Below are 27,932 nucleotides of genomic sequence, written 5' to 3'. Positions count from 1 at the left end.
GTAGACCTTGGGGTATATCTTTGGAGTTTGAGATGGCAAGTTGGACATACAGTACTTGTTGATAAAATGGAAATGTTATTGGAGGTTTGAGAAAGGACGTGATGTCAGAAATTGGGATATTGAAATTTACAATGTATACTTGCTCTTTTTTTCTGCCACAGGGAGCTTTTGAATGCTGCGAAGAAGAGAGAAGACGCCGGTTTTCATCGAAGTTTTTGTTAAGTAACTGTACCTTTTTTTCCGTTGTGACGTCTATCGGGGAGGGAAGGGGGGGGGTAAGGGGGAGGTGATGGAAACTTGTGTCACCGGCGGTGGAAGCTACCCCTGCCTGGGTCTTTGGTCTGAAATTGGGATCATATCTCCAGCTGGGATGGAGATATGTCCTCTTTGCAGGTCTTAGCCCCAGGACGACCGTTGTGAAAGTGTGTGTGGTGGGTTGCCGGCTGTTTTGTTGCGTTCTGTTCATGTCTGTCTGTTTCGTCTCCCTATTTGTCCGGGCCCACTGTGTCACACCCTTGTTTCAGTTCCGTTCGTCTTCGTTGAATGTTCAAAGATGCAGAGTTTTGACATTTCACTAACACTTTTTTGTTTCTTCCCAGTTTTCTCTTTTCTGTGTGTGCAGATTGAAGATGAAGGGCACAGAAGTAAGGTCGTCCAAGTGCAGCATTCATCTCCCACAGGTAAATGAGTAATGTTTCTCCTTGCAAAACGTCTCTGTTTTGATGTGCGCTCCTTGCATTTGAATGGGCTTGCTGGATTTTAACGTGGAGGTAGACCTTGGGGTATATCTTTGGAGTTTGAGATGGCAAGTTGGACATACAGTACTTGTTGATAAAATGGAAATGTATTGGAGGTTTGATGACAGGACGTGATGTCAGAAAATTTGGATATTGAATTTACAATGTATACTTGCTCTTTTTTTCTGCCACAGGGAGCTTTTGAATGCTGCGAAGAGAGAAGACGCCGGTTTTCATCGAAGTTTTTGTTAAGTAACTGTAACCTTTTTTCCGTGTGACGTCTATCGGGGAGGGAAGGGGGGGGTAAGGGGAGGGAGTGAAACTTGTGTCACCGGCGGTGGAAGCTACCCCTGCCTGGGTCTTTGGTCTGAAATTGGGATCATATCTCCAGCTTGGGATGGAGATATGTCCTCTTTGCAGGTCTTAGCCCCAGGACGACCGTTGTGAAAGTGTTGTGGTGGGTTGCCGGCTGTTTTGTTGCGTTCTGTTCATGTCTGTCTGTTTCGTCTCCCTATTTGTCCGGGCCCACTGTGTTCACCCCTTGTTTCAGTTCCGTTCGTCTTCGTTGAATGTTCAAAGATGCAGAGTTTTGACATTTCACTAACACTTTTTGTTTCTTCCCAGTTTTCTCTTTTCTGTGTGTGCAGATTGAAGATGAAGGGCACAGAAGTAAGGTCGTCCAAGTGCAGCATTCATCTCCCACAGGTAAATGAGTAATGTTTCTCCTTGCAAAACGTCTCTGTTTTGATGCGCTTCCTTGCATTTGAATGGGCTTGCTGGATTTTAACGTGGAGGTAGACCTTGGGGTATATCTTTGGAGTTTGAGATGGCAAGTTGGACATACAGTACTTGTTGATAAAATGGAAATGTATTGGAGGTTTGATGACAGGACGTGATGTCAGAAAATTTGGATATTGAATTTACAATGTATACTTGCTCTTTTTTTCTGCCACAGGGAGCTTTTGAATGCTGCGAAGAGAGAAGACGCCGGTTTTCATCGAAGTTTTTGTTAAGTAACTGTAACCTTTTTTCCGTGTGACGTCTATCGGGGAGGGAAGGGGGGGGGTAAGGGGGAGGTGAAACTTGTGTCACCGGCGGTGGAAGCTACCCCTGCCTGGGTCTTTGGTCTGAAATTGGGATCATATCTCCAGCTTGGGATGGAGATATGTCCTCTTTGCAGGTCTTAGCCCCAGGACGACCGTTGTGAAAGTGTGTGTGGTGGGTTGCCGGCTGTTTTGTTGCGTTCTGTTCATGTCTGTCTGTTTCGTCTCCCTATTTGTCCGGGCCCACTGTGTTCACCCCTTGTTTCAGTTCCGTTCGTCTTCGTTGAATGTTCAAAGATGCAGAGTTTTGACATTTCACTAACACTTTTTGTTTCTTCCCAGTTTTCTCTTTTCTGTGTGTGCAGATTGAAGATGAAGGGCACAGAAGTAAGGTCGTCCAAGTGCAGCATTCATCTCCCACAGGTAAATGAGTAATGTTTCTCCTTGCAAAACGTCTCTGTTTTGATGCGCTTCCTTGCATTTGAATGGGCTTGCTGGATTTTAACGTGGAGGTAGACCTTGGGGTATATCTTTGGAGTTTGAGATGGCAAGTTGGACATACAGTACTTGTTGATAAAATGGAAATGTATTGGAGGTTTGATGACAGGACGTGATGTCAGAAAATTGGATATTGAATTTACAATGTATACTTGCTCTTTTTTTCTGCCACAGGGAGCTTTTGAATGCTGCGAAGAGAGAAGACGCCGGTTTTCATCGAAGTTTTTGTTAAGTAACTGTAACCTTTTTTCCGTGTGACGTCTATCGGGGAGGGAAGGGGGGGGGTAAGGGGGAGGTGAAACTTGTGTCACCGGCGGTGGAAGCTACCCCTGCCTGGGTCTTTGGTCTGAAATTGGGATCATATCTCCAGCTTGGGATGGAGATATGTCCTCTTTGCAGGTCTTAGCCCCAGGACGACCGTTGTGAAAGTGTGTGTGGTGGGTTGCCGGCTGTTTTGTTGCGTTCTGTTCATGTCTGTCTGTTTCGTCTCCCTATTTGTCCGGGCCCACTGTGTTCACCCCTTGTTTCAGTTCCGTTCGTCTTCGTTGAATGTTCAAAGATGCAGAGTTTTGACATTTCACTAACACTTTTTGTTTCTTCCCAGTTTTCTCTTTTCTGTGTGTGCAGATTGAAGATGAAGGGCACAGAAGTAAGGTCGTCCAAGTGCAGCATTCATCTCCCACAGGTAAATGAGTAATGTTTCTCCTTGCAAAACGTCTCTGTTTTGATGCGCTTCCTTGCATTTGAATGGGCTTGCTGGATTTTAACGTGGAGGTAGACCTTGGGGTATATCTTTGGAGTTTGAGATGGCAAGTTGGACATACAGTACTTGTTGATAAAATGGAAATGTATTGGAGGTTTGATGACAGGACGTGATGTCAGAAAATTTGGATATTGAATTTACAATGTATACTTGCTCTTTTTTTCTGCCACAGGGAGCTTTTGAATGCTGCGAAGAGAGAAGACGCCGGTTTTCATCGAAGTTTTTGTTAAGTAACTGTAACCTTTTTTCCGTGTGACGTCTATCGGGGAGGGAAGGGGGGGGGGTAAGGGGGAGGTGAAACTTGTGTCACCGGCGGTGGAAGCTACCCCTGCCTGGGTCTTTGGTCTGAAATTGGGATCATATCTCCAGCTTGGGATGGAGATATGTCCTCTTTGCAGGTCTTAGCCCCAGGACGACCGTTGTGAAAGTGTGTGTGGTGGGTTGCCGGCTGTTTTGTTGCGTTCTGTTCATGTCTGTCTGTTTCGTCTCCCTATTTGTCCGGGCCCACTGTGTTCACCCCTTGTTTCAGTTCCGTTCGTCTTCGTTGAATGTTCAAAGATGCAGAGTTTTGACATTTCACTAACACTTTTTGTTTCTTCCCAGTTTTCTCTTTTCTGTGTGTGCAGATTGAAGATGAAGGGCACAGAAGTAAGGTCGTCCAAGTGCAGCATTCATCTCCCACAGGTAAATGAGTAATGTTTCTCCTTGCAAAACGTCTCTGTTTTGATGCGCTTCCTTGCATTTGAATGGGCTTGCTGGATTTTAACGTGGAGGTAGACCTTGGGGTATATCTTTGGAGTTTGAGATGGCAAGTTGGACATACAGTACTTGTTGATAAAATGGAAATGTATTGGAGGTTTGATGACAGGACGTGATGTCAGAAAATTTGGATATTGAATTTACAATGTATACTTGCTCTTTTTTTCTGCCACAGGGAGCTTTTGAATGCTGCGAAGAGAGAAGACGCCGGTTTTCATCGAAGTTTTTGTTAAGTAACTGTAACCTTTTTTCCGTGTGACGTCTATCGGGGAGGGAAGGGGGGGGTAAGGGGGAGGTGAAACTTGTGTCACCGGCGGTGGAAGCTACCCCTGCCTGGGTCTTTGGTCTGAAATTGGGATCATATCTCCAGCTTGGGATGGAGATATGTCCTCTTTGCAGGTCTTAGCCCCAGGACGACCGTTGTGAAAGTGTGTGTGGTGGGTTGCCGGCTGTTTTGTTGCGTTCTGTTCATGTCTGTCTGTTTCGTCTCCCTATTTGTCCGGGCCCACTGTGTTCACCCCTTGTTTCAGTTCCGTTCGTCTTCGTTGAATGTTCAAAGATGCAGAGTTTTGACATTTCACTAACACTTTTTGTTTCTTCCCAGTTTTCTCTTTTCTGTGTGTGCAGATTGAAGATGAAGGGCACAGAAGTAAGGTCGTCCAAGTGCAGCATTCATCTCCCACAGGTAAATGAGTAATGTTTCTCCTTGCAAAACGTCTCTGTTTTGATGCGCTTCCTTGCATTTGAATGGGCTTGCTGGATTTTAACGTGGAGGTAGACCTTGGGGTATATCTTTGGAGTTTGAGATGGCAAGTTGGACATACAGTACTTGTTGATAAAATGGAAATGTATTGGAGGTTTGATGACAGGACGTGATGTCAGAAAATTTGGATATTGAATTTACAATGTATACTTGCTCTTTTTTTCTGCCACAGGGAGCTTTTGAATGCTGCGAAGAGAGAAGACGCCGGTTTTCATCGAAGTTTTTGTTAAGTAACTGTAACCTTTTTTCCGTGTGACGTCTATCGGGGAGGGAAGGGGGGGGGGTAAGGGGGAGGTGAAACTTGTGTCACCGGCGGTGGAAGCTACCCCTGCCTGGGTCTTTGGTCTGAAATTGGGATCATATCTCCAGCTTGGGATGGAGATATGTCCTCTTTGCAGGTCTTAGCCCCAGGACGACCGTTGTGAAAGTGTGTGTGGTGGGTTGCCGGCTGTTTTGTTGCGTTCTGTTCATGTCTGTCTGTTTCGTCTCCCTATTTGTCCGGGCCCACTGTGTTCACCCCTTGTTTCAGTTCCGTTCGTCTTCGTTGAATGTTCAAAGATGCAGAGTTTTGACATTTCACTAACACTTTTTGTTTCTTCCCAGTTTTCTCTTTTCTGTGTGTGCAGATTGAAGATGAAGGGCACAGAAGTAAGGTCGTCCAAGTGCAGCATTCATCTCCCACAGGTAAATGAGTAATGTTTCTCCTTGCAAAACGTCTCTGTTTTGATGCGCTTCCTTGCATTTGAATGGGCTTGCTGGATTTTAACGTGGAGGTAGACCTTGGGGTATATCTTTGGAGTTTGAGATGGCAAGTTGGACATACAGTACTTGTTGATAAAATGGAAATGTATTGGAGGTTTGATGACAGGACGTGATGTCAGAAAATTGGATATTGAATTTACAATGTATACTTGCTCTTTTTTTCTGCCACAGGGAGCTTTTGAATGCTGCGAAGAGAGAAGACGCCGGTTTTCATCGAAGTTTTTGTTAAGTAACTGTAACCTTTTTCCGTGTGACGTCTATCGGGGAGGAAAGGGGGGGGTAAGGGGGAGGTGAAACTTGTGTCACCGGCGGTGGAAGCTACCCCTGCCTGGGTCTTTGGTCTGAAATTGGGATCATATCTCCAGCTTGGGATGGAGATATGTCCTCTTTGCAGGTCTTAGCCCCAGGACGACCGTTGTGAAAGTGTGTGTGGTGGGTTGCCGGCTGTTTTGTTGCGTTCTGTTCATGTCTGTCTGTTTCGTCTCCCTATTTGTCCGGGCCCACTGTGTTCACCCCTTGTTTCAGTTCCGTTCGTCTTCGTTGAATGTTCAAAGATGCAGAGTTTTGACATTTCACTAACACTTTTTGTTTCTTCCCAGTTTTCTCTTTTCTGTGTGTGCAGATTGAAGATGAAGGGCACAGAAGTAAGGTCGTCCAAGTGCAGCATTCATCTCCCACAGGTAAATGAGTAATGTTTCTCCTTGCAAAACGTCTCTGTTTTGATGCGCTTCCTTGCATTTGAATGGGCTTGCTGGATTTTAACGTGGAGGTAGACCTTGGGGTATATCTTTGGAGTTTGAGATGGCAAGTTGGACATACAGTACTTGTTGATAAAATGGAAATGTATTGGAGGTTGATGACAGGACGTGATGTCAGAAAATTTGGATATTGAATTTACAATGTATACTTGCTCTTTTTTTCTGCCACAGGGAGCTTTTGAATGCTGCGAAGAGAGAAGACGCCGGTTTTCATCGAAGTTTTTGTTAAGTAACTGTAACCTTTTTTCCGTGTGACGTCTATCGGGGAGGGAAGGGGGGGGGGGTAAGGGGGAGGTGAAACTTGTGTCACCGGCGGTGGAAGCTACCCCTGCCTGGGTCTTTGGTCTGAAATTGGGATCATATCTCCAGCTTGGGATGGAGATATGTCCTCTTTGCAGGTCTTAGCCCCAGGACGACCGTTGTGAAAGTGTGTGTGGTGGGTTGCCGGCTGTTTTGTTGCGTTCTGTTCATGTCTGTCTGTTTCGTCTCCCTATTTGTCCGGGCCCACTGTGTTCACCCCTTGTTTCAGTTCCGTTCGTCTTCGTTGAATGTTCAAAGATGCAGAGTTTTGACATTTCACTAACACTTTTTGTTTCTTCCCAGTTTTCTCTTTTCTGTGTGTGCAGATTGAAGATGAAGGGCACAGAAGTAAGGTCGTCCAAGTGCAGCATTCATCTCCCACAGGTAAATGAGTAATGTTTCTCCTTGCAAAACGTCTCTGTTTTGATGCGCTTCCTTGCATTTGAATGGGCTTGCTGGATTTTAACGTGGAGGTAGACCTTGGGGTATATCTTTGGAGTTTGAGATGGCAAGTTGGACATACAGTACTTGTTGATAAAATGGAAATGTATTGGAGGTTTGATGACAGGACGTGATGTCAGAAAATTTGGATATTGAATTTACAATGTATACTTGCTCTTTTTTTCTGCCACAGGGAGCTTTTGAATGCTGCGAAGAGAGAAGACGCCGGTTTTCATCGAAGTTTTTGTTAAGTAACTGTAACCTTTTTTCCGTGTGACGTCTATCGGGGAGGGAAGGGGGGGGGGTAAGGGGGAGGTGAAACTTGTGTCACCGGCGGTGGAAGCTACCCTGCCTGGGTCTTTGGTCTGAAATTGGGATCATATCTCCAGCTTGGGATGGAGATATGTCCTCTTTGCAGGTCTTAGCCCCAGGACGACCGTTGTGAAAGTGTGTGTGGTGGGTTGCCGGCTGTTTTGTTGCGTTCTGTTCATGTCTGTCTGTTTCGTCTCCCTATTTGTCCGGGCCCACTGTGTTCACCCCTTGTTTCAGTTCCGTTCGTCTTCGTTGAATGTTCAAAGATGCAGAGTTTTGACATTTCACTAACACTTTTTGTTTCTTCCCAGTTTTCTCTTTTCTGTGTGTGCAGATTGAAGATGAAGGGCACAGAAGTAAGGTCGTCCAAGTGCAGCATTCATCTCCCACAGGTAAATGAGTAATGTTTCTCCTTGCAAAACGTCTCTGTTTTGATGCGCTTCCTTGCATTTGAATGGGCTTGCTGGATTTTAACGTGGAGGTAGACCTTGGGGTATATCTTTGGAGTTTGAGATGGCAAGTTGGACATACAGTACTTGTTGATAAAATGGAAATGTATTGGAGGTTTGATGACAGGACGTGATGTCAGAAAATTGGATATTGAATTTACAATGTATACTTGCTCTTTTTTTCTGCCACAGGGAGCTTTTGAATGCTGCGAAGAGAGAAGACGCCGGTTTTCATCGAAGTTTTTGTTAAGTAACTGTAACCTTTTTTCCGTGTGACGTCTATCGGGGAGGGAAGGGGGGGGGGTAAGGGGGAGGTGAAACTTGTGTCACCGGCGGTGGAAGCTACCCCTGCCTGGGTCTTTGGTCTGAAATTGGGATCATATCTCCAGCTTGGGATGGAGATATGTCCTCTTTGCAGGTCTTAGCCCCAGGACGACCGTTGTGAAAGTGTGTGTGGTGGGTTGCCGGCTGTTTTGTTGCGTTCTGTTCATGTCTGTCTGTTTCGTCTCCCTATTTGTCCGGGCCCACTGTGTTCACCCCTTGTTTCAGTTCCGTTCGTCTTCGTTGAATGTTCAAAGATGCAGAGTTTTGACATTTCACTAACACTTTTTGTTTCTTCCCAGTTTTCTCTTTTCTGTGTGTGCAGATTGAAGATGAAGGGCACAGAAGTAAGGTCGTCCAAGTGCAGCATTCATCTCCCACAGGTAAATGAGTAATGTTTCTCCTTGCAAAACGTCTCTGTTTTGATGCGCTTCCTTGCATTTGAATGGGCTTGCTGGATTTTAACGTGGAGGTAGACCTTGGGGTATATCTTTGGAGTTTGAGATGGCAAGTTGGACATACAGTACTTGTTGATAAAATGGAAATGTATTGGAGGTTTGATGACAGGACGTGATGTCAGAAAATTTGGATATTGAATTTACAATGTATACTTGCTCTTTTTTTCTGCCACAGGGAGCTTTTGAATGCTGCGAAGAGAGAAGACGCCGGTTTTCATCGAAGTTTTTGTTAAGTAACTGTAACCTTTTTTCCGTGTGACGTCTATCGGGGAGGGAAGGGGGGGGGTAAGGGGGAGGTGAAACTTGTGTCACCGGCGGTGGAAGCTACCCCTGCCTGGGTCTTTGGTCTGAAATTGGGATCATATCTCCAGCTTGGGATGGAGATATGTCCTCTTTGCAGGTCTTAGCCCCAGGACGACCGTTGTGAAAGTGTGTGTGGTGGGTTGCCGGCTGTTTTGTTGCGTTCTGTTCATGTCTGTCTGTTTCGTCTCCCTATTTGTCCGGGCCCACTGTGTTCACCCCTTGTTTCAGTTCCGTTCGTCTTCGTTGAATGTTCAAAGATGCAGAGTTTTGACATTTCACTAACACTTTTTGTTTCTTCCCAGTTTTCTCTTTTCTGTGTGTGCAGATTGAAGATGAAGGGCACAGAAGTAAGGTCGTCCAAGTGCAGCATTCATCTCCCACAGGTAAATGAGTAATGTTTCTCCTTGCAAAACGTCTCTGTTTTGATGCGCTTCCTTGCATTTGAATGGGCTTGCTGGATTTTAACGTGGAGGTAGACCTTGGGGTATATCTTTGGAGTTTGAGATGGCAAGTTGGACATACAGTACTTGTTGATAAAATGGAAATGTATTGGAGGTTTGATGACAGGACGTGATGTCAGAAAATTTGGATATTGAATTTACAATGTATACTTGCTCTTTTTTTCTGCCACAGGGAGCTTTTGAATGCTGCGAAGAGAGAAGACGCCGGTTTTCATCGAAGTTTTTGTTAAGTAACTGTAACCTTTTTTCCGTGTGACGTCTATCGGGGAGGGAAGGGGGGGGGGTAAGGGGGAGGTGAAACTTGTGTCACCGGCGGTGGAAGCTACCCCTGCCTGGGTCTTTGGTCTGAAATTGGGATCATATCTCCAGCTTGGGATGGAGATATGTCCTCTTTGCAGGTCTTAGCCCCAGGACGACCGTTGTGAAAGTGTGTGTGGTGGGTTGCCGGCTGTTTTGTTGCGTTCTGTTCATGTCTGTCTGTTTCGTCTCCCTATTTGTCCGGGCCCACTGTGTTCACCCCTTGTTTCAGTTCCGTTCGTCTTCGTTGAATGTTCAAAGATGCAGAGTTTTGACATTTCACTAACACTTTTTGTTTCTTCCCAGTTTTCTCTTTTCTGTGTGTGCAGATTGAAGATGAAGGGCACAGAAGTAAGGTCGTCCAAGTGCAGCATTCATCTCCCACAGGTAAATGAGTAATGTTTCTCCTTGCAAAACGTCTCTGTTTTGATGCGCTTCCTTGCATTTGAATGGGCTTGCTGGATTTTAACGTGGAGGTAGACCTTGGGGTATATCTTTGGAGTTTGAGATGGCAAGTTGGACATACAGTACTTGTTGATAAAATGGAAATGTATTGGAGGTTTGATGACAGGACGTGATGTCAGAAAATTTGGATATTGAATTTACAATGTATACTTGCTCTTTTTTTCTGCCACAGGGAGCTTTTGAATGCTGCGAAGAGAGAAGACGCCGGTTTTCATCGAAGTTTTTGTTAAGTAACTGTAACCTTTTTTCCGTGTGACGTCTATCGGGGAGGGAAGGGGGGGGGTAAGGGGGAGGTGAAACTTGTGTCACCGGCGGTGGAAGCTACCCCTGCCTGGGTCTTTGGTCTGAAATTGGGATCATATCTCCAGCTTGGGATGGAGATATGTCCTCTTTGCAGGTCTTAGCCCCAGGACGACCGTTGTGAAAGTGTGTGTGGTGGGTTGCCGGCTGTTTTGTTGCGTTCTGTTCATGTCTGTCTGTTTCGTCTCCCTATTTGTCCGGGCCCACTGTGTTCACCCCTTGTTTCAGTTCCGTTCGTCTTCGTTGAATGTTCAAAGATGCAGAGTTTTGACATTTCACTAACACTTTTTGTTTCTTCCCAGTTTTCTCTTTTCTGTGTGTGCAGATTGAAGATGAAGGGCACAGAAGTAAGGTCGTCCAAGTGCAGCATTCATCTCCCACAGGTAAATGAGTAATGTTTCTCCTTGCAAAACGTCTCTGTTTTGATGCGCTTCCTTGCATTTGAATGGGCTTGCTGGATTTTAACGTGGAGGTAGACCTTGGGGTATATCTTTGGAGTTTGAGATGGCAAGTTGGACATACAGTACTTGTTGATAAAATGGAAATGTATTGGAGGTTTGATGACAGGACGTGATGTCAGAAAATTTGGATATTGAATTTACAATGTATACTTGCTCTTTTTTTCTGCCACAGGGAGCTTTTGAATGCTGCGAAGAGAGAAGACGCCGGTTTTCATCGAAGTTTTTGTTAAGTAACTGTAACCTTTTTTCCGTGTGACGTCTATCGGGGAGGGAAGGGGGGGGGTAAGGGGGAGGTGAAACTTGTGTCACCGGCGGTGGAAGCTACCCCTGCCTGGGTCTTTGGTCTGAAATTGGGATCATATCTCCAGCTTGGGATGGAGATATGTCCTCTTTGCAGGTCTTAGCCCCAGGACGACCGTTGTGAAAGTGTGTGTGGTGGGTTGCCGGCTGTTTTGTTGCGTTCTGTTCATGTCTGTCTGTTTCGTCTCCCTATTTGTCCGGGCCCACTGTGTTCACCCCTTGTTTCAGTTCCGTTCGTCTTCGTTGAATGTTCAAAGATGCAGAGTTTTGACATTTCACTAACACTTTTTGTTTCTTCCCAGTTTTCTCTTTTCTGTGTGTGCAGATTGAAGATGAAGGGCACAGAAGTAAGGTCGTCCAAGTGCAGCATTCATCTCCCACAGGTAAATGAGTAATGTTTCTCCTTGCAAAACGTCTCTGTTTTGATGCGCTTCCTTGCATTTGAATGGGCTTGCTGGATTTTAACGTGGAGGTAGACCTTGGGGTATATCTTTGGAGTTTGAGATGGCAAGTTGGACATACAGTACTTGTTGATAAAATGGAAATGTATTGGAGGTTTGATGACAGGACGTGATGTCAGAAAATTTGGATATTGAATTTACAATGTATACTTGCTCTTTTTTTCTGCCACAGGGAGCTTTTGAATGCTGCGAAGAGAGAAGACGCCGGTTTTCATCGAAGTTTTTGTTAAGTAACTGTAACCTTTTTTCCGTGTGACGTCTATCGGGGAGGGAAGGGGGGGGGGTAAGGGGGAGGTGAAACTTGTGTCACCGGCGGTGGAAGCTACCCCTGCCTGGGTCTTTGGTCTGAAATTGGGATCATATCTCCAGCTTGGGATGGAGATATGTCCTCTTTGCAGGTCTTAGCCCCAGGACGACCGTTGTGAAAGTGTGTGTGGTGGGTTGCCGGCTGTTTTGTTGCGTTCTGTTCATGTCTGTCTGTTTCGTCTCCCTATTTGTCCGGGCCCACTGTGTTCACCCCTTGTTTCAGTTCCGTTCGTCTTCGTTGAATGTTCAAAGATGCAGAGTTTTGACATTTCACTAACACTTTTTGTTTCTTCCCAGTTTTCTCTTTTCTGTGTGTGCAGATTGAAGATGAAGGGCACAGAAGTAAGGTCGTCCAAGTGCAGCATTCATCTCCCACAGGTAAATGAGTAATGTTTCTCCTTGCAAAACGTCTCTGTTTTGATGCGCTTCCTTGCATTTGAATGGGCTTGCTGGATTTTAACGTGGAGGTAGACCTTGGGGTATATCTTTGGAGTTTGAGATGGCAAGTTGGACATACAGTACTTGTTGATAAAATGGAAATGTATTGGAGGTTTGATGACAGGACGTGATGTCAGAAAATTTGGATATTGAATTTACAATGTATACTTGCTCTTTTTTTCTGCCACAGGGAGCTTTTGAATGCTGCGAAGAGAGAAGACGCCGGTTTTCATCGAAGTTTTTGTTAAGTAACTGTAACCTTTTTTCCGTGTGACGTCTATCGGGGAGGGAAGGGGGGGGGGTAAGGGGGAGGTGAAACTTGTGTCACCGGCGGTGGAAGCTACCCCTGCCTGGGTCTTTGGTCTGAAATTGGGATCATATCTCCAGCTTGGGATGGAGATATGTCCTCTTTGCAGGTCTTAGCCCCAGGACGACCGTTGTGAAAGTGTGTGTGGTGGGTTGCCGGCTGTTTTGTTGCGTTCTGTTCATGTCTGTCTGTTTCGTCTCCCTATTTGTCCGGGCCCACTGTGTTCACCCCTTGTTTCAGTTCCGTTCGTCTTCGTTGAATGTTCAAAGATGCAGAGTTTTGACATTTCACTAACACTTTTTGTTTCTTCCCAGTTTTCTCTTTTCTGTGTGTGCAGATTGAAGATGAAGGGCACAGAAGTAAGGTCGTCCAAGTGCAGCATTCATCTCCCACAGGTAAATGAGTAATGTTTCTCCTTGCAAAACGTCTCTGTTTTGATGCGCTTCCTTGCATTTGAATGGGCTTGCTGGATTTTAACGTGGAGGTAGACCTTGGGGTATATCTTTGGAGTTTGAGATGGCAAGTTGGACATACAGTACTTGTTGATAAAATGGAAATGTATTGGAGGTTTGATGACAGGACGTGATGTCAGAAAATTTGGATATTGAATTTACAATGTATACTTGCTCTTTTTTTCTGCCACAGGGAGCTTTTGAATGCTGCGAAGAGAGAAGACGCCGGTTTTCATCGAAGTTTTTGTTAAGTAACTGTAACCTTTTTTCCGTGTGACGTCTATCGGGGAGGGAAGGGGGGGGGGGTAAGGGGGAGGTGAAACTTGTGTCACCGGCGGTGGAAGCTACCCCTGCCTGGGTCTTTGGTCTGAAATTGGGATCATATCTCCAGCTTGGGATGGAGATATGTCCTCTTTGCAGGTCTTAGCCCCAGGACGACCGTTGTGAAAGTGTGTGTGGTGGGTTGCCGGCTGTTTTGTTGCGTTCTGTTCATGTCTGTCTGTTTCGTCTCCCTATTTGTCCGGGCCCACTGTGTTCACCCCTTGTTTCAGTTCCGTTCGTCTTCGTTGAATGTTCAAAGATGCAGAGTTTTGACATTTCACTAACACTTTTTGTTTCTTCCCAGTTTTCTCTTTTCTGTGTGTGCAGATTGAAGATGAAGGGCACAGAAGTAAGGTCGTCCAAGTGCAGCATTCATCTCCCACAGGTAAATGAGTAATGTTTCTCCTTGCAAAACGTCTCTGTTTTGATGCGCTTCCTTGCATTTGAATGGGCTTGCTGGATTTTAACGTGGAGGTAGACCTTGGGGTATATCTTTGGAGTTTGAGATGGCAAGTTGGACATACAGTACTTGTTGATAAAATGGAAATGTATTGGAGGTTTGATGACAGGACGTGATGTCAGAAAATTTGGATATTGAATTTACAATGTATACTTGCTCTTTTTTTCTGCCACAGGGAGCTTTTGAATGCTGCGAAGAGAGAAGACGCCGGTTTTCATCGAAGTTTTTGTTAAGTAACTGTAACCTTTTTTCCGTGTGACGTCTATCGGGGAGGGAAGGGGGGGGGTAAGGGGGAGGTGAAACTTGTGTCACCGGCGGTGGAAGCTACCCCTGCCTGGGTCTTTGGTCTGAAATTGGGATCATATCTCCAGCTTGGGATGGAGATATGTCCTCTTTGCAGGTCTTAGCCCCAGGACGACCGTTGTGAAAGTGTGTGTGGTGGGTTGCCGGCTGTTTTGTTGCGTTCTGTTCATGTCTGTCTGTTTCGTCTCCCTATTTGTCCGGGCCCACTGTGTTCACCCCTTGTTTCAGTTCCGTTCGTCTTCGTTGAATGTTCAAAGATGCAGAGTTTTGACATTTCACTAACACTTTTTGTTTCTTCCCAGTTTTCTCTTTTCTGTGTGTGCAGATTGAAGATGAAGGGCACAGAAGTAAGGTCGTCCAAGTGCAGCATTCATCTCCCACAGGTAAATGAGTAATGTTTCTCCTTGCAAAACGTCTCTGTTTTGATGCGCTTCCTTGCATTTGAATGGGCTTGCTGGATTTTAACGTGGAGGTAGACCTTGGGGTATATCTTTGGAGTTTGAGATGGCAAGTTGGACATACAGTACTTGTTGATAAAATGGAAATGTATTGGAGGTTTGATGACAGGACGTGATGTCAGAAAATTGGATATTGAATTTACAATGTATACTTGCTCTTTTTTTCTGCCACAGGGAGCTTTTGAATGCTGCGAAGAGAGAAGACGCCGGTTTTCATCGAAGTTTTTGTTAAGTAACTGTAACCTTTTTTCCGTGTGACGTCTATCGGGGAGGGAAGGGGGGGGGTAAGGGGGAGGTGAAACTTGTGTCACCGGCGGTGGAAGCTACCCCTGCCTGGGTCTTTGGTCTGAAATTGGGATCATATCTCCAGCTTGGGATGGAGATATGTCCTCTTTGCAGGTCTTAGCCCCAGGACGACCGTTGTGAAAGTGTGTGTGGTGGGTTGCCGGCTGTTTTGTTGCGTTCTGTTCATGTCTGTCTGTTTCGTCTCCCTATTTGTCCGGGCCCACTGTGTTCACCCCTTGTTTCAGTTCCGTTCGTCTTCGTTGAATGTTCAAAGATGCAGAGTTTTGACATTTCACTAACACTTTTTGTTTCTTCCCAGTTTTCTCTTTTCTGTGTGTGCAGATTGAAGATGAAGGGCACAGAAGTAAGGTCGTCCAAGTGCAGCATTCATCTCCCACAGGTAAATGAGTAATGTTTCTCCTTGCAAAACGTCTCTGTTTTGATGCGCTTCCTTGCATTTGAATGGGCTTGCTGGATTTTAACGTGGAGGTAGACCTTGGGGTATATCTTTGGAGTTTGAGATGGCAAGTTGGACATACAGTACTTGTTGATAAAATGGAAATGTATTGGAGGTTTGATGACAGGACGTGATGTCAGAAAATTGGGATATTGAATTTACAATGTATACTTGCTCTTTTTTTCTGCCACAGGGAGCTTTTGAATGCTGCGAAGAGAGAAGACGCCGGTTTTCATCGAAGTTTTTGTTAAGTAACTGTAACCTTTTTTCCGTGTGACGTCTATCGGGGAGGGAAGGGGGGGGGGTAAGGGGGAGGTGAAACTTGTGTCACCGGCGGTGGAAGCTACCCCTGCCTGGGTCTTTGGTCTGAAATTGGGATCATATCTCCAGCTTGGGATGGAGATATGTCCTCTTTGCAGGTCTTAGCCCCAGGACGACCGTTGTGAAAGTGTGTGTGGTGGGTTGCCGGCTGTTTTGTTGCGTTCTGTTCATGTCTGTCTGTTTCGTCTCCCTATTTGTCCGGGCCCACTGTGTTCACCCCTTGTTTCAGTTCCGTTCGTCTTCGTTGAATGTTCAAAGATGCAGAGTTTTGACATTTCACTAACACTTTTTGTTTCTTCCCAGTTTTCTCTTTTCTGTGTGTGCAGATTGAAGATGAAGGGCACAGAAGTAAGGTCGTCCAAGTGCAGCATTCATCTCCCACAGGTAAATGAGTAATGTTTCTCCTTGCAAAACGTCTCTGTTTTGATGCGCTTCCTTGCATTTGAATGGGCTTGCTGGATTTTAACGTGGAGGTAGACCTTGGGGTATATCTTTGGAGTTTGAGATGGCAAGTTGGACATACAGTACTTGTTGATAAAATGGAAATGTATTGGAGGTTTGATGACAGGACGTGATGTCAGAAAATTGGATATTGAATTTACAATGTATACTTGCTCTTTTTTTCTGCCACAGGGAGCTTTTGAATGCTGCGAAGAGAGAAGACGCCGGTTTTCATCGAAGTTTTTGTTAAGTAACTGTAACCTTTTTTCCGTGTGACGTCTATCGGGGAGGGAAGGGGGGGGGTAAGGGGGAGGTGAAACTTGTGTCACCGGCGGTGGAAGCTACCCCTGCCTGGGTCTTTGGTCTGAAATTGGGATCATATCTCCAGCTTGGGATGGAGATATGTCCTCTTTGCAGGTCTTAGCCCCAGGACGACCGTTGTGAAAGTGTGTGTGGTGGGTTGCCGGCTGTTTTGTTGCGTTCTGTTCATGTCTGTCTGTTTCGTCTCCCTATTTGTCCGGGCCCACTGTGTTCACCCCTTGTTTCAGTTCCGTTCGTCTTCGTTGAATGTTCAAAGATGCAGAGTTTTGACATTTCACTAACACTTTTTGTTTCTTCCCAGTTTTCTCTTTTCTGTGTGTGCAGATTGAAGATGAAGGGCACAGAAGTAAGGTCGTCCAAGTGCAGCATTCATCTCCCACAGGTAAATGAGTAATGTTTCTCCTTGCAAAACGTCTCTGTTTTGATGCGCTTCCTTGCATTTGAATGGGCTTGCTGGATTTTAACGTGGAGGTAGACCTTGGGGTATATCTTTGGAGTTTGAGATGGCAAGTTGGACATACAGTACTTGTTGATAAAATGGAAATGTATTGGAGGTTTGATGACAGGACGTGATGTCAGAAAATTTGGATATTGAATTTACAATGTATACTTGCTCTTTTTTTCTGCCACAGGGAGCTTTTGAATGCTGCGAAGAGAGAAGACGCCGGTTTTCATCGAAGTTTTTGTTAAGTAACTGTAACCTTTTTTCCGTGTGACGTCTATCGGGGAGGGAAGGGGGGGGGTAAGGGGGAGGTGAAACTTGTGTCACCGGCGGTGGAAGCTACCCCTGCCTGGGTCTTTGGTCTGAAATTGGGATCATATCTCCAGCTTGGGATGGAGATATGTCCTCTTTGCAGGTCTTAGCCCCAGGACGACCGTTGTGAAAGTGTGTGTGGTGGGTTGCCGGCTGTTTTGTTGCGTTCTGTTCATGTCTGTCTGTTTCGTCTCCCTATTTGTCCGGGCCCACTGTGTTCACCCCTTGTTTCAGTTCCGTTCGTCTTCGTTGAATGTTCAAAGATGCAGAGTTTTGACATTTCACTAACACTTTTTGTTTCTTCCCAGTTTTCTCTTTTCTGTGTGTGCAGATTGAAGATGAAGGGCACAGAAGTAAGGTCGTCCAAGTGCAGCATTCATCTCCCACAGGTAAATGAGTAATGTTTCTCCTTGCAAAACGTCTCTGTTTTGATGCGCTTCCTTGCATTTGAATGGGCTTGCTGGATTTTAACGTGGAGGTAGACCTTGGGGTATATCTTTGGAGTTTGAGATGGCAAGTTGGACATACAGTACTTGTTGATAAAATGGAAATGTATTGGAGGTTTGATGACAGGACGTGATGTCAGAAAATTTGGATATTGAATTTACAATGTATACTTGCTCTTTTTTTCTGCCACAGGGAGCTTTTGAATGCTGCGAAGAGAGAAGACGCCGGTTTTCATCGAAGTTTTTGTTAAGTAACTGTAACCTTTTTTCCGTGTGACGTCTATCGGGGAGGGAAGGGGGGGGGGTAAGGGGGAGGTGAAACTTGTGTCACCGGCGGTGGAAGCTACCCCTGCCTGGGTCTTTGGTCTGAAATTGGGATCATATCTCCAGCTTGGGATGGAGATATGTCCTCTTTGCAGGTCTTAGCCCCAGGACGACCGTTGTGAAAGTGTGTGTGGTGGGTTGCCGGCTGTTTTGTTGCGTTCTGTTCATGTCTGTCTGTTTCGTCTCCCTATTTGTCCGGGCCCACTGTGTTCACCCCTTGTTTCAGTTCCGTTCGTCTTCGTTGAATGTTCAAAGATGCAGAGTTTTGACATTTCACTAACACTTTTTGTTTCTTCCCAGTTTTCTCTTTTCTGTGTGTGCAGATTGAAGATGAAGGGCACAGAAGTAAGGTCGTCCAAGTGCAGCATTCATCTCCCACAGGTAAATGAGTAATGTTTCTCCTTGCAAAACGTCTCTGTTTTGATGCGCTTCCTTGCATTTGAATGGGCTTGCTGGATTTTAACGTGGAGGTAGACCTTGGGGTATATCTTTGGAGTTTGAGATGGCAAGTTGGACATACAGTACTTGTTGATAAAATGGAAATGTATTGGAGGTTTGATGACAGGACGTGATGTCAGAAAATTTGGATATTGAATTTACAATGTATACTTGCTCTTTTTTTCTGCCACAGGGAGCTTTTGAATGCTGCGAAGAGAGAAGACGCCGGTTTTCATCGAAGTTTTTGTTAAGTAACTGTAACCTTTTTTCCGTGTGACGTCTATCGGGGAGGGAAGGGGGGGGGTAAGGGGGAGGTGAAACTTGTGTCACCGGCGGTGGAAGCTACCCCTGCCTGGGTCTTTGGTCTGAAATTGGGATCATATCTCCAGCTTGGGATGGAGATATGTCCTCTTTGCAGGTCTTAGCCCCAGGACGACCGTTGTGAAAGTGTGTGTGGTGGGTTGCCGGCTGTTTTGTTGCGTTCTGTTCATGTCTGTCTGTTTCGTCTCCCTATTTGTCCGGGCCCACTGTGTTCACCCCTTGTTTCAGTTCCGTTCGTCTTCGTTGAATGTTCAAAGATGCAGAGTTTTGACATTTCACTAACACTTTTTGTTTCTTCCCAGTTTTCTCTTTTCTGTGTGTGCAGATTGAAGATGAAGGGCACAGAAGTAAGGTCGTCCAAGTGCAGCATTCATCTCCCACAGGTAAATGAGTAATGTTTCTCCTTGCAAAACGTCTCTGTTTTGATGCGCTTCCTTGCATTTGAATGGGCTTGCTGGATTTTAACGTGGAGGTAGACCTTGGGGTATATCTTTGGAGTTTGAGATGGCAAGTTGGACATACAGTACTTGTTGATAAAATGGAAATGTATTGGAGGTTTGATGACAGGACGTGATGTCAGAAAATTTGGATATTGAATTTACAATGTATACTTGCTCTTTTTTTCTGCCACAGGGAGCTTTTGAATGCTGCGAAGAGAGAAGACGCCGGTTTTCATCGAAGTTTTTGTTAAGTAACTGTAACCTTTTTTCCGTGTGACGTCTATCGGGGAGGGAAGGGGGGGGGGTAAGGGGGAGGTGAAACTTGTGTCACCGGCGGTGGAAGCTACCCCTGCCTGGGTCTTTGGTCTGAAATTGGGATCATATCTCCAGCTTGGGATGGAGATATGTCCTCTTTGCAGGTCTTAGCCCCAGGACGACCGTTGTGAAAGTGTGTGTGGTGGGTTGCCGGCTGTTTTGTTGCGTTCTGTTCATGTCTGTCTGTTTCGTCTCCCTATTTGTCCGGGCCCACTGTGTTCACCCCTTGTTTCAGTTCCGTTCGTCTTCGTTGAATGTTCAAAGATGCAGAGTTTTGACATTTCACTAACACTTTTTGTTTCTTCCCAGTTTTCTCTTTTCTGTGTGTGCAGATTGAAGATGAAGGGCACAGAAGTAAGGTCGTCCAAGTGCAGCATTCATCTCCCACAGGTAAATGAGTAATGTTTCTCCTTGCAAAACGTCTCTGTTTTGATGCGCTTCCTTGCATTTGAATGGGCTTGCTGGATTTTAACGTGGAGGTAGACCTTGGGGTATATCTTTGGAGTTTGAGATGGCAAGTTGGACATACAGTACTTGTTGATAAAATGGAAATGTATTGGAGGTTTGATGACAGGACGTGATGTCAGAAAATTTGGATATTGAATTTACAATGTATACTTGCTCTTTTTTTCTGCCACAGGGAGCTTTTGAATGCTGCGAAGAGAGAAGACGCCGGTTTTCATCGAAGTTTTTGTTAAGTAACTGTAACCTTTTTTCCGTGTGACGTCTATCGGGGAGGGAAGGGGGGGGGGGTAAGGGGGAGGTGAAACTTGTGTCACCGGCGGTGGAAGCTACCCCTGCCTGGGTCTTTGGTCTGAAATTGGGATCATATCTCCAGCTTGGGATGGAGATATGTCCTCTTTGCAGGTCTTAGCCCCAGGACGACCGTTGTGAAAGTGTGTGTGGTGGGTTGCCGGCTGTTTTGTTGCGTTCTGTTCATGTCTGTCTGTTTCGTCTCCCTATTTGTCCGGGCCCACTGTGTTCACCCCTTGTTTCAGTTCCGTTCGTCTTCGTTGAATGTTCAAAGATGCAGAGTTTTGACATTTCACTAACACTTTTTGTTTCTTCCCAGTTTTCTCTTTTCTGTGTGTGCAGATTGAAGATGAAGGGCACAGAAGTAAGGTCGTCCAAGTGCAGCATTCATCTCCCACAGGTAAATGAGTAATGTTTCTCCTTGCAAAACGTCTCTGTTTTGATGCGCTTCCTTGCATTTGAATGGGCTTGCTGGATTTTAACGTGGAGGTAGACCTTGGGGTATATCTTTGGAGTTTGAGATGGCAAGTTGGACATACAGTACTTGTTGATAAAATGGAAATGTATTGGAGGTTTGATGACAGGACGTGATGTCAGAAAATTTGGATATTGAATTTACAATGTATACTTGCTCTTTTTTTCTGCCACAGGGAGCTTTTGAATGCTGCGAAGAGAGAAGACGCCGGTTTTCATCGAAGTTTTTGTTAAGTAACTGTAACCTTTTTTCCGTGTGACGTCTATCGGGGAGGGAAGGGGGGGGGGTAAGGGGGAGGTGAAACTTGTGTCACCGGCGGTGGAAGCTACCCCTGCCTGGGTCTTTGGTCTGAAATTGGGATCATATCTCCAGCTTGGGATGGAGATATGTCCTCTTTGCAGGTCTTAGCCCCAGGACGACCGTTGTGAAAGTGTGTGTGGTGGGTTGCCGGCTGTTTTGTTGCGTTCTGTTCATGTCTGTCTGTTTCGTCTCCCTATTTGTCCGGGCCCACTGTGTTCACCCCTTGTTTCAGTTCCGTTCGTCTTCGTTGAATGTTCAAAGATGCAGAGTTTTGACATTTCACTAACACTTTTTGTTTCTTCCCAGTTTTCTCTTTTCTGTGTGTGCAGATTGAAGATGAAGGGCACAGAAGTAAGGTCGTCCAAGTGCAGCATTCATCTCCCACAGGTAAATGAGTAATGTTTCTCCTTGCAAAACGTCTCTGTTTTGATGCGCTTCCTTGCATTTGAATGGGCTTGCTGGATTTTAACGTGGAGGTAGACCTTGGGGTATATCTTTGGAGTTTGAGATGGCAAGTTGGACATACAGTACTTGTTGATAAAATGGAAATGTATTGGAGGTTTGATGACAGGACGTGATGTCAGAAAATTTGGATATTGAATTTACAATGTATACTTGCTCTTTTTTTCTGCCACAGGGAGCTTTTGAATGCTGCGAAGAGAGAAGACGCCGGTTTTCATCGAAGTTTTTGTTAAGTAACTGTAACCTTTTTTCCGTGTGACGTCTATCGGGGAGGGAAGGGGGGGGGGTAAGGGGGAGGTGAAACTTGTGTCACCGGCGGTGGAAGCTACCCCTGCCTGGGTCTTTGGTCTGAAATTGGGATCATATCTCCAGCTTGGGATGGAGATATGTCCTCTTTGCAGGTCTTAGCCCCAGGACGACCGTTGTGAAAGTGTGTGTGGTGGGTTGCCGGCTGTTTTGTTGCGTTCTGTTCATGTCTGTCTGTTTCGTCTCCCTATTTGTCCGGGCCCACTGTGTTCACCCCTTGTTTCAGTTCCGTTCGTCTTCGTTGAATGTTCAAAGATGCAGAGTTTTGACATTTCACTAACACTTTTTGTTTCTTCCCAGTTTTCTCTTTTCTGTGTGTGCAGATTGAAGATGAAGGGCACAGAAGTAAGGTCGTCCAAGTGCAGCATTCATCTCCCACAGGTAAATGAGTAATGTTTCTCCTTGCAAAACGTCTCTGTTTTGATGCGCTTCCTTGCATTTGAATGGGCTTGCTGGATTTTAACGTGGAGGTAGACCTTGGGGTATATCTTTGGAGTTTGAGATGGCAAGTTGGACATACAGTACTTGTTGATAAAATGGAAATGTATTGGAGGTTTGATGACAGGACGTGATGTCAGAAAATTGGGATATTGAATTTACAATGTATACTTGCTCTTTTTTTCTGCCACAGGGAGCTTTTGAATGCTGCGAAGAGAGAAGACGCCGGTTTTCATCGAAGTTTTTGTTAAGTAACTGTAACCTTTTTTCCGTGTGACGTCTATCGGGGAGGGAAGGGGGGGGGGTAAGGGGGAGGTGAAACTTGTGTCACCGGCGGTGGAAGCTACCCCTGCCTGGGTCTTTGGTCTGAAATTGGGATCATATCTCCAGCTTGGGATGGAGATATGTCCTCTTTGCAGGTCTTAGCCCCAGGACGACCGTTGTGAAAGTGTGTGTGGTGGGTTGCCGGCTGTTTTGTTGCGTTCTGTTCATGTCTGTCTGTTTCGTCTCCCTATTTGTCCGGGCCCACTGTGTTCACCCCTTGTTTCAGTTCCGTTCGTCTTCGTTGAATGTTCAAAGATGCAGAGTTTTGACATTTCACTAACACTTTTTGTTTCTTCCCAGTTTTCTCTTTTCTGTGTGTGCAGATTGAAGATGAAGGGCACAGAAGTAAGGTCGTCCAAGTGCAGCATTCATCTCCCACAGGTAAATGAGTAATGTTTCTCCTTGCAAAACGTCTCTGTTTTGATGCGCTTCCTTGCATTTGAATGGGCTTGCTGGATTTTAACGTGGAGGTAGACCTTGGGGTATATCTTTGGAGTTTGAGATGGCAAGTTGGACATACAGTACTTGTTGATAAAATGGAAATGTATTGGAGGTTTGATGACAGGACGTGATGTCAGAAAATTGGATATTGAATTTACAATGTATACTTGCTCTTTTTTTCTGCCACAGGGAGCTTTTGAATGCTGCGAAGAGAGAAGACGCCGGTTTTCATCGAAGTTTTTGTTAAGTAACTGTAACCTTTTTTCCGTGTGACGTCTATCGGGGAGGGAAGGGGGGGGGGTAAGGGGGAGGTGAAACTTGTGTCACCGGCGGTGGAAGCTACCCCTGCCTGGGTCTTTGGTCTGAAATTGGGATCATATCTCCAGCTTGGGATGGAGATATGTCCTCTTTGCAGGTCTTAGCCCCAGGACGACCGTTGTGAAAGTGTGTGTGGTGGGTTGCCGGCTGTTTTGTTGCGTTCTGTTCATGTCTGTCTGTTTCGTCTCCCTATTTGTCCGGGCCCACTGTGTTCACCCCTTGTTTCAGTTCCGTTCGTCTTCGTTGAATGTTCAAAGATGCAGAGTTTTGACATTTCACTAACACTTTTTGTTTCTTCCCAGTTTTCTCTTTTCTGTGTGTGCAGATTGAAGATGAAGGGCACAGAAGTAAGGTCGTCCAAGTGCAGCATTCATCTCCCACAGGTAAATGAGTAATGTTTCTCCTTGCAAAACGTCTCTGTTTTGATGCGCTTCCTTGCATTTGAATGGGCTTGCTGGATTTTAACGTGGAGGTAGACCTTGGGGTATATCTTTGGAGTTTGAGATGGCAAGTTGGACATACAGTACTTGTTGATAAAATGGAAATGTATTGGAGGTTTGATGACAGGACGTGATGTCAGAAAATTTGGATATTGAATTTACAATGTATACTTGCTCTTTTTTTCTGCCACAGGGAGCTTTTGAATGCTGCGAAGAGAGAAGACGCCGGTTTTCATCGAAGTTTTTGTTAAGTAACTGTAACCTTTTTTCCGTGTGACGTCTATCGGGGAGGGAAGGGGGGGGGGGGGGGGTAAGGGGGAGGTGCAACTTGTGTCACCGGCGGTGGAAGCTACCCCTGCCTGGGTCTTTGGTCTGAAATTGGGATCATATCTCCAGCTTGGGATGGAGATACTTTATACCATCTTGCTCACAGCCATTTTGAATTCACGTTCGTGTTTGTAGAACATAATGAAATTAGATGGATTGCATTTTGAAAGTGTACTCTAAATGCAACGTGCAAGTGCTACATACATGTACGCAAGCAAGTTAAGCGCATTATGACGGTTAAAAAACGTCACGGCAAAAATCAGCTGCAGCAGATATGCGCACACATTTTCGCAGAGCAAATGAAACACTCAATTTACTGTGCATTTCAGTTTGAGTGTATCGGCTTTGATAGCACACCTGTATGGAATACAAACGCAGATACAAATAGCCGTACAAAAGTTTGAGTTTTCCATAGGTTTGTGCACAAACATGGATGCGCCCATCAGCCATCACTTTGTACATCGAGTCAGCACTCTAGTAATTCAGTGTAGCTCTATGGCAGTAATGTAGTTTCTTCCTAATTGCTTCTTGAAATACGTGTTTTTGTGTTTGTGCATTGGTCATGTATTTTTGTAATACAGAGGATTTCATGTGGAAAATGTTGTTGCATTTTACCTGAATGCTATTAAAATGCATGTACATGTACATTTCCAGGTTTTGTTTATGCACTTGGAAACATGCCCAATTGCCTGAGAATTGCAATATGAAATTTTGGAACAAAAAGTAATCTTTTTAACAATAATTTTCTTTGCATTTCTGCCTGTACACAGACCCTGGAAATCAACGCCACAATTAATGCCCCTCCCCAGAAAGAACCGCACCGGCAGCAACCCCGTCAGTTCAGTCTTCAGCACACGACGCAACAAAGTCACCCAACCTACCTTAGACCTTCAGCACCGCAGGCAATATCGACACCTCGGACTCATGATGTGGTCAATTCCACGCTGGTGTAACAAGCCATTAAGCCTCAGGCATGTGCACTGGCTCTTCATGAGCCCAGTCTCTTAAACATCTCACCCATAGATTGTGTCAGCTGATGGTATTGTACAAATTGCAACATGATCAGAGAAATAGTAGTGGCAAGTTACACTGAGTGAGAGGAGGTAGTGTGAAATCACTGGTGCCAAGGTGGGCTGATGTGGACTACCATACCTCCTAACGTGGACAAGTAATACACTACTTACCCGAAATGAACCATGTTGTATTTGTTCTGTTACACCCATACATAATTCATTAGTTCCATTGGAAGAAATTCATTGGAATTCCATGGAACATCCCTCCCATGAAATGCGTATATACTGTCATTCTTGAAGGTTGCAGTGTGGTACCACTAGCAACCCGACTTGCATGTGCAATTGTTGCATAGCTCAGGGTTTCAGAGCTAATTATGGGGTACTTCTGTCCTGGTAGCACTGACTGGTTTACGTGCCTCATGCGTGTGCCGTGTGTGCAGGGTAGCTGCTTTTGCTTCCCAGACAAACCTATGCAAGTATGAATAATGCTTTAAGCTTCACTTGTTGTTACTGTACTACCGCCTATTGTCCAAAAGACTAGTCCATGACCCAAAGTGCTAAAAGCACAGCAACTAAAGAACTACATCACTGCAACTGGAGGTCTGTGTTGATGTGGGTGCTCTTGCAGACCATTTCTTGATAGCGCAACACCAGTGTGAACATTTTGTCAAGGGGAAGATTGCAGAAGTGCAATAACAAGTGAATTTCAGTACACACAAATTGAATAAATATTGTCTTGCATTAGGAGTATATAATCAGCTGTCCGGTGTATCTGTAGGTGAGGTGTTTATACAAAGTAAATATTGACTGTTCTAACGTGTGGTACAGTAAAAAGAGTTTCACTTAGTGATCCGTGGAGTGCTATATTTTCCCTCCACTCTTCCTTGAGAATATACTTACAATATGGTATGGATCACCTTGCAATGGTATCGTTTGATTGTACCACTCATTGCAGTCAATATTAGCATACATTGTACTTAAAAGGCAGTGGTGTAGTCAAGTACATTTCCATGAGTACGAAATGTACTGGAGTATGAGTATGAGTACTGCAACACTGCTAGAAGGCATATGAAGTGTGACTCATGAGAATGTGGAGGTGCACATTGATCTATGCAAGACAAAGCTTTGCTTACTGCATTTATTCTAGCTTTATATGAACATCTTCCATATGCCCAGTGACATCTGAAACATTTTTGTCATTGACCTGACCAATCACATTGCTTTATGACTATAACAATGAACAAGTAAGGGCGTTGTTTTCTTCTCTTGCTTTTGCAAAGTTTAAGGAAAACAAGACAAGTCCCTGCATGCTTGATTGATGCGGCATGATTGTCAACATCTGACATGGTTTCTGCACATCCACGTACTCTGGTTCATATTTAACTTATGTAACTTCTTGGAAGCTTCCATCCTATTGTTCATTTGTGTCTCGGTAAACAGTCAAAATGTGGTATTAAGCGCATTCAGTTTTGCTGTTGAACCACTGTTATTAACACATTGAACCCAACTTTTTCAACAACTCAGAATATAGTATAGGTAGATTTTTCTTTAGGACATTAATATCCATGATATATATACGTATATATTTTTAAGAAGGGGCTAAAGTCCAGCACTTTTTGAGTGAGAAAGCTAGAATTGTTTTGCTTGTATCCTATTGTGTATAGCTATCCAGAGATAAGTTGTGTCTAGTTTCTGTGCTGTTATAGTTTGGTTTTCGTATATGGCACATGATGTAGGGTTTGATATTTACTTTGCTAGCTTGTGATTTGCAACTTTGCCACAAACATTTAAGATAAATATAAAGATCATAAAATGATCACTTTTTTGTTATTAATTTCATTAATCAGAAATACAGGTGGAATGTAGGTTAGCTATACACATCAATCATATTGACAAATATGTTGGTTTGTATAAAAAAAAAGGCCTCCTGTTTAAACGATATACTTAAAGTCTTTATTAGTTTAATTGTGTTGGACAATATATTTCAAATGATGTTTATTATATAAAAAAGTGATCACATAGGGAAATGGTTTCAGTAAATTATGTTTAAAAGAAATCATTTCTGCTATGCAAAATGTAAAAAAAAGGTTTAAATATTGTATGGTTTTACTTGTTTATGTATATTCATTTACTTTTACAAAATTGTGCAATTTATGAATTAATAACTGAGCTTTCAGACATTTGAGATGGAAAAAGTCAACATTGATACTAAAGGACCTAAGACAAGAAATGGGAAAATGGGGGGGGGGGGCGGAGCGTTTGTTGAATTCTTTATTTCAGTTATGCTGGTAGCTTTATTTATTTGACATGGTCCTACAGAAACTGCAATTGTTGCAATAAAGTAGTCCAAGTTATTCTTTTGCTAACTGCGAAAACTGTAAACTAATGAATGTACACATGTTTTTGTGAGAATAGATTTGGTTTATTGTAACAATGTATGGTTATATTTTGTACAAATTATCCTACTTCCCATGCATGGATGCTGTGATTATGTTCAGTAATTTAGTTGTTTTAAGTCTATTTTCTTCGGTCAAGATAGAGGTTCTGAGTACAAACAATGTGCTTTTTAAAAATGAACGAGTGATTGTTTGAATTATTGTCTGGTACAATTTATGTTGCACATTGTGACTTGCTTTTCACAGAGTGCATGTACATGTAATATATGAATTCTGTAACGTATGTACTACTAGTATGTTATGTCCAGTGGCCCTAAGAGTGAAATAACATTATGTGAGACTTGCACTTGTGCGTTTAATATCTCCATTATTTAAGTTGTCATTGAGACTCAACTAGAAAAGACTCGAGTTGAAATCGTAATCTTTTCAATGAGGGAATAAATGTGTGTGCTTGTTGGTCGATATTAAACACTGTTCAACACCGGCTTGGAGTCTGGATGATGATACTGACCGGAGCCAAAGGCAAGGGTCGTTATCAGCATCCAGACTCAACCGGTCTTAAACAAAGTGTAGAATACCGGCCAAGCACATATTTATTTCCATTCATAAATACCTCTTC

At 44.4% G+C, this 27,932-nt stretch overlaps 1 long non-coding RNA gene across 1 annotated transcript; it reads left to right on the top strand.

Moving 5' to 3' along the window:
• The first annotated feature begins 23,026 nt into the window (after positions 1-23,026).
• Positions 23,027-27,659, top strand: LOC119721838. The gene is made up of 2 exons (XR_005270311.1): positions 23,027-23,066; positions 24,675-27,659. It is a non-coding gene; the product is annotated as an uncharacterized LOC119721838 (long non-coding RNA).
• Positions 27,660-27,932: the final 273 nt, after the last annotated feature.

The sequence above is a fragment of the Patiria miniata genome, unplaced genomic scaffold (assembly GCF_015706575.1).
Source record: "Patiria miniata isolate m_02_andy unplaced genomic scaffold, ASM1570657v1 HiC_scaffold_14, whole genome shotgun sequence".
NCBI classification, from domain to species: domain Eukaryota; kingdom Metazoa; phylum Echinodermata; class Asteroidea; order Valvatida; family Asterinidae; genus Patiria; species Patiria miniata.
This window is presented reverse-complemented; position numbering and strand designations above follow the sequence as displayed.